The sequence below is a fragment of the Marmota marmota genome, unplaced genomic scaffold (assembly GCF_001458135.2).
Source record: "Marmota marmota marmota unplaced genomic scaffold, marMar, whole genome shotgun sequence".
NCBI lineage: Eukaryota > Metazoa > Chordata > Mammalia > Rodentia > Sciuridae > Marmota > Marmota marmota.
This window is the reverse complement of record NW_025999977.1, coordinates 52506153-52512323: the sequence shown is the minus strand read 5'-3', so window position 1 is coordinate 52512323 and position 6171 is coordinate 52506153. Positions and strand designations below refer to the sequence as shown.

The 6171-nt window shown below is 45.8% G+C and overlaps 1 long non-coding RNA gene across 3 annotated transcripts in view; it reads left to right on the top strand.

Moving 5' to 3' along the window:
* Positions 1-925: 925 nt before the first annotated feature.
* Positions 926-6171, top strand: part of LOC125617258 — a 28199-nt gene continuing 22953 nt past the window's right edge. For 2 of the 3 annotated variants that reach the window (XR_007348200.1, XR_007348199.1), the window contains exon 1: positions 4268-4624. This is a non-coding gene — a long non-coding RNA (uncharacterized LOC125617258). Of the gene's footprint in view, positions 3926-4267; positions 4625-6171 lie in introns of those variants that run through there. The other variant, XR_007348201.1, reaches the window with a different exon arrangement.

Below are 6171 nucleotides of genomic sequence, written 5' to 3'. Positions count from 1 at the left end.
AAGTTCCATCACGGGGCGATGGAGCATGTAAGCTAGCTGGGGTCGCTCTTACTCTTCTTAAAAAGCCACTTCTGACATCATCACAGAGGCCCCACCCTTTGGACCTTCTCTACTCCTAGTCACCTGCAGAGGCCTCACCTCTGGGTATCATTAAGAGCGAATGCATTGGGGATTCAGTTTCCCATACATCAACTTTTGGGAGACAGACCTTCAAACCATAGCCCCTGTGCTTCCCTTGGTGGCCACACCGTTTATTCCTCTGTCATTCCTGTCCTCTCCTTTCACCTTCTTAGCCCCTGGCAACATTTAATCTGCTCTGCATTCCTGTTAATAAAGCTGCTACAAACATCAGTGCACAGGCTGTTGTGTGAACCCCTTCTGCAGGATGCCTTCATCTCCCCCTAGAAGGCCAACATCTTAGTGACCATGGCCAAGATGAAATACTCAGAAAAATAGCAACAAAAGAAAATAACCAAAATAGCACCCTCTGAGATGCTATTTTTCAAAGCTGATTCTTATATACATTCATTTGCCTGCATTAGAAAATATGAGGAAGGCAATTTTCCAATTGCATATACTAAAAATATCATGTAACAATAATTATAAAAAATAACTTTGCATTTGGTGCTGCTGTCCAAGCAAATAGCCAGGAAAGGGTGAAAGTCTCTGGGAAGACTGAGGTTGATAAGTGAGAGAAGTTTGCTTTTCATATGTGAAAGATTGATACCGACTGTGTTGACCTGGCTGGTGCCCAGTGTTCAGGGAGAGCAGAGGTGCAGACAGAAAATTTATAACCTTGCTGGGTGCAGTGGCGCACACACACACACACACACACACACACACACACACACCTGCCTGCAATCCCAGTGGTTCAGAAGGCTGAGGCAGGAGGATTGCAAATTCAAAGCCAGCCTCAGCAACTTAGCAAGGCCCTGAGCAACTCAGTGAGACCCTGTCTCTAAATAAAATACAAAAAAGGGCTAGGGTTGTAGCTCAGTGGTTAAGTGCTCCTGGGTCCAATCCCTGGTACCAAAAAAGAAAATTTATAACCTTTCAGAGCTTTTATTACTAGTGAGAGTGTGGCTATGTATGTATGTATGTATGTATGTATGTATGTATCTATCTATCTATTTTTGTCCAGAGTTCTAGGGAGTGGAGGAGAAAGCAAAACTGCTCCTCACCAACCACCTACCTGGGTGAGGAATGAGCTGAACAAGAATGTGTCTCCTAGACCACACATGGGACAAATTTCACCTTTCACAGTGATAGTGGATTTCTCAGAGAAAAAGTGATCCATCAGCATCATTGTGGAATAGTGCCAAGCTATACCACAAGTGTAATCTACTCTGATGGTATTTATTTATTTATTCATGTCAGGATACAACTTGTGTGTAGCAAGATATATCAACTCTCAGGCCCAAATTTGAGTAAAGTTTTTACATTGGTGTACACCTGTGTAACCCTGTCCCAGCCAAGATGTAGAACACTGCCATTACCTTGGGTGGCCCCGCAGACCCCCTAGTCAGAACACAGATTTCAAATTCAGGTTTAAACTGAACATTTAAAGTGAAATAATGTACAAAAACAAATAAAAAGAAGGAAAATTTTAGAAAAATACCTAAATGATTCTGATTTAGTGTTTGGTGAGGTGAAGGAGAATAAACGTCTCCAAAGAGATGAGCCATGCCCACAGGAACCCATAACCAGGGACCCAGATCTGTGAATGGGAGGCCCTTAATCCAAATGTTCAAGGGAAGATGAAATTGTTCAAATTACCTTTCAAGTGTACATTCGATACACATGTAGTTGTGATGAGCCTATTTGCCTTGTTATTCAAGTTCCAAAGCACCTCTTTGTAGAACTGGAACCCTAGGCCCAAAGGTATAGCAGGACTTACCCAAGACCTCCAAACCTGTGAATGTCAATGGCATTGAAATACTACACTGTCAACAACTGTGACTTATTGAAGGGATGCAGGGTATTTCAGCTTCAGGAAAAGTCAAATGGGTGAAACAACATGGCGGTTGGGAGAATTTTAAGTAGTAGTGCTTGCCTGAAGTTCAGCACTGGTATTAAAGGGTAGGTGCCAGGAGATCTAATCCATGTAACAGATGACTAGGGCCTTGGATAGCTGCACAGAAAAGAGGTTCAAGGCAAGGGGATGACCTTGAAGTGTTAAATAATGTTGATCAGATTTGCATGTAAAGAAGTGTTCAAGGAAGTGGGGCAGGGAGACCAACAGTTAGGATGGCCGTGTCAGGATAGGGGAGGAGAGGGCTGGGAATTGTGGCCAGCACCTCACTGAGGATGGCGAGGAGGGAACAGCAATCCAGTGTGAAGAAGACTGAGAACACAGACTTGGTTTGAAGAAAGAGAGCCAGTAGGTCCAGAATCATTCCCAGGGTTTGGAGGCCTTGGCTTGGAGAGTGATGAGTATGCAGGAGAGCAGCAGGATCGGGGAAGGGCCTCATGGTGGGCACAAACCCACCCAGGCATCTATATTACCGAGGAGAACAGCAATGCGCCTGGGTCCTATATGCTGGAATGCTGATGCCCAGGCCCCACGAGAGCTCACAGGTGCAAAATTGTGGATAGGTGTGGGACAGGGACAGCACTTCTGAACAACAACAAAGCAAACAAAATGAAAGAACACAAACTGTTAACCTGATATTGAGAATTTTATTAGAAATCGGTAAAATCGTTCCTAATTAGAGCAATAAATCTTTTCATCAGAGGACTCAGATTCCGGTCTCGCAGAGCCAGTTTCTCCTCTTTGAAAGAGAGTTATTGAAATGCAAGAAGAGTGCTGGATGTCTGTGCCTCTTTTCTGAAAAGAACTGCTCAGTCCTTGGGTGACCCTGTGCTAATGAGTCTGTGGCTGGTGAGTCATCTCCCAGCCCGAGTGGGAGATGCTATCAGTCGCATCAACGTCCCCCAGTCACCTCCACCCCACTCCTCCTGCCTGTAACAGACATAGGAAGGCCATTGGCACAGCCGCGTGCCATCGTCTCCAGCCCTGCCCCACCTGATCCACCTCTAATTTAATATTGCTACATGCAGGGGATTCATTACTAAAATGTATTATTCTACATGCAAACACACTTTGATCGGCTTGACAGGAAACTAGAAGCATTGCCTACTTACTTGGTTTAGCGAAGCTGTCACCGGAACAGATGTCTCTGCAAAGACTATTTTAGAATGACCCTGAATGTGTCTCTTTTTCTTCAGAGAAATTATAGCCACATTTTAAAGTGATTCTTTCCAACCAGGATCTCTGCTGAGAGGTTTCTCGCTCCCTCTCCCCCACATTCCTGGCTGGGGGTCAGAGCCGCAGGCTAGCTACAGGTTCCTTGTTGGGAAGTGTTTTCACTGAGCTGAGCCGCTTCCCTGTCCTGTGCCTCAGAGGCAGCCGTGGACACGGGGGGAAATGGCACGCCTCTCCCCACCACTCAGTTGAGACTTAGCGTCCTCCTTGCTCAGACAAGGAAACCTCCTGCCAGACCACACAGGCCCCCGTCTTGCCACCCCCGGGCCCAAGGCAGGACTTTTCAGCTGTTGGAAAGACTTTGTCTCTTCTCCCTGTGCCGGAGGAGCCGGCAGCCCCGGGGGAGTCGGAGCTGTGTCCACTGGGAGGCTTGCTGGCCTGAGCTGCTAAGGAGAAAAATAAGGCTGCAGCTGCCATTTGCTCAGGTGGCTGGACTTACCTGATTCAGAGACTCGCCCTGTGTTTTCCAGGACATTCTACCTGTCCACAGCTTTTGCCATCGACATACTTTAGACTGAGTGGTATGGCGGTGATATCAATCAAGGGATTTTCCTTTGCTATTTGTGTTCTTCGACTGGTTTCTTGGTAGCCAGTGTCTTCAGCTGTCCTACTCGGCTCCTTAAAACATGATGACCTTGGCTGTGTCCTTCAACTTTCTAGGTGAGTTTTACAGGTTGTGTGGAAGTCTGGAGACTAGACAGCAGTATCTGGAATTTGGAATTATGTGTTTGTGGTTTCCAAAGGTGGCCCTTGCCTCTGGTTAGCTGTGTGGACTTAGGCAAGTCACTTAAATTCACCCAGCATCAGTTTCCTCACCTGTGAAGTGGGGATAACTAATGGTAACCCTGAAAGATGAAGGATCCTAACCTCCATCTGGTGTGGAGAGCTGTCAGCGTGGTCAACAGGGCCTGGCTTGCAATCCAGTTCAGTCCAGAAGCAGAAGCTAGATTAATAGAATAGTAGCCATTCCCACAGAGGCCTCCTCTATGTGCTCTTCTCACAGCAGCTCTAGGAAGCAGTGCCTATTATTATCTTTATTTTAAATGTGAGGAAACAGATCAACAAAACACTGGAGCTAAATGTCACAGCGTCAGCAGGCAGCGGAGTTACACAGCACTCTCAGGCAGGCTGCTTCAGAAGCCACTCCTCGAATCACCACACACACAGCCAGCCCTAGAATCATCTCCAGAGCAATGCTCTCAGCCTCCCATTTCCATTGCAGAGTGCATTACATTGTAGGGTGAAATCCTGCAGCTTGTGATCAGACCTTGACCACTCACCAACTGTTCAGAAAATGGAGCAGACTCGAGCCTCTGACCACAGGTCCAGGGAAGGCACACCTTGCTGCGAAAGCCACAGGTAAGTCCCACATTCCTATTCAGCTCTAGTTGCATTCCCTGTCCTGAAAAATAAGATTCTATGACAAGCGTTGGACAGATGGATTGACATGACAAGAGGTCTTGCTTTTCCTTAATGCTGTGCAACATGTTCACCTCCCAAGTGTGTGGCACAAAGAGCTGTGACTGTAACATCAAATAATTAAAAAAGAAAGAAAGAAAGAAAGAAAAAAAAGAGCCACACATGCAACCATCAGATTGTCCATGTAAATGAAGGGTCATGACTTGACGCAGCCTTTTGTCTGGTGCCCATTTTTTGATTCAGACATTTTTTTTTTTTTTTGGTACTGGGGATTGAACTCAGGGGCACTCGACCACTGAGCCACATCCCCAGCCCTATTTTGAATTTTATTTAGAGACAGGGTCTCACTGAGTTGCTTAGTGCCTCGCAGTTGCTGAGGCTGGCTTTGAACTTGCCATCCTCCTGTCTCAGCCTTCCAAGCCACTGGGATTATAGGCATGCACCATCGTGCTCAGCCCTTTCTTCAGACATTTTGGAGAACTGTTGTCAAAGACTCTCCATAGGGAAATTCTTATCTAATTTTAAGAACTAAAGGGGGAATTAGGGTGTGTTTTTTTCTCAGAAGATATTTGACATTCCATCTCTACTTTCTGCCAGACTCCAAATTCTGAGTTTAGCCACGCCCCAGGTCCTGATGGTTTTAGGAGTGTGAGCACATGTGTGTGCAAATGTGTGTGTGTGTGTGTGTGTGTGTGTGTGTGTTTGTATATGGCTTAGAGTAATGACAGGATTCACTGTGGAGCTCTTCTAGGGGCTGGTGTGGCTTTGACCTCAGGTCCCGCCTGGGCCTGCTGGGCTCTCCTTGGCTTGGGTACGCTACACCCAGGGTTAATGCCCGCCCACAGCTCGTCCTTGTCTCAGGGGCTTTGCCTCCTTAGTCTGTAAGATTGGGAGGAAAGGAATACATCCTGCTCTTTCAGCAGAAAGATTAATGTTCTTCCAGACCAAGGATAGGTTGCCAGTCCTGTGGCCCAGAGTTTCCAAAGCCAGAGAAGCTCAGGCAACTGGAAGCTTCCTTATAACTCAAACCTGATCTGAAAATATTGGCAAGAAAGCCCGATGCAAACTTCAGCTGTTTATAGTCCTTATTCTGCTGCTTGGTACAGTATTCATATATTTTGCTGCATGAATATTAATGTGTTCGATTACAGGCCACCGCTCCACACGCCTCCGGGCCTGTTATATAATATATCTTACATGCACCTTGGTACTTTTTAGAAATTTAAATATAGTCTGGATTTTTAATACATCTGGCTATAAGTATTTTGGATAAAGGACTGAGGACCCATGATCTTATTTAACCCTTGCCACCCATCATATGAAATGATTATCTATCCATATGAAGATGAGAAAACAGATATCAGAAAAATTGGTTAATTCATCCAGGGTCACAAAATATTGTGAGGAAGATTCAGAATTAAATACGCGCTTTAATTCAAATGCATCCCTTGTCCTCCACTCCGTGTGGTCTTCCTCGCTTCTTTAGG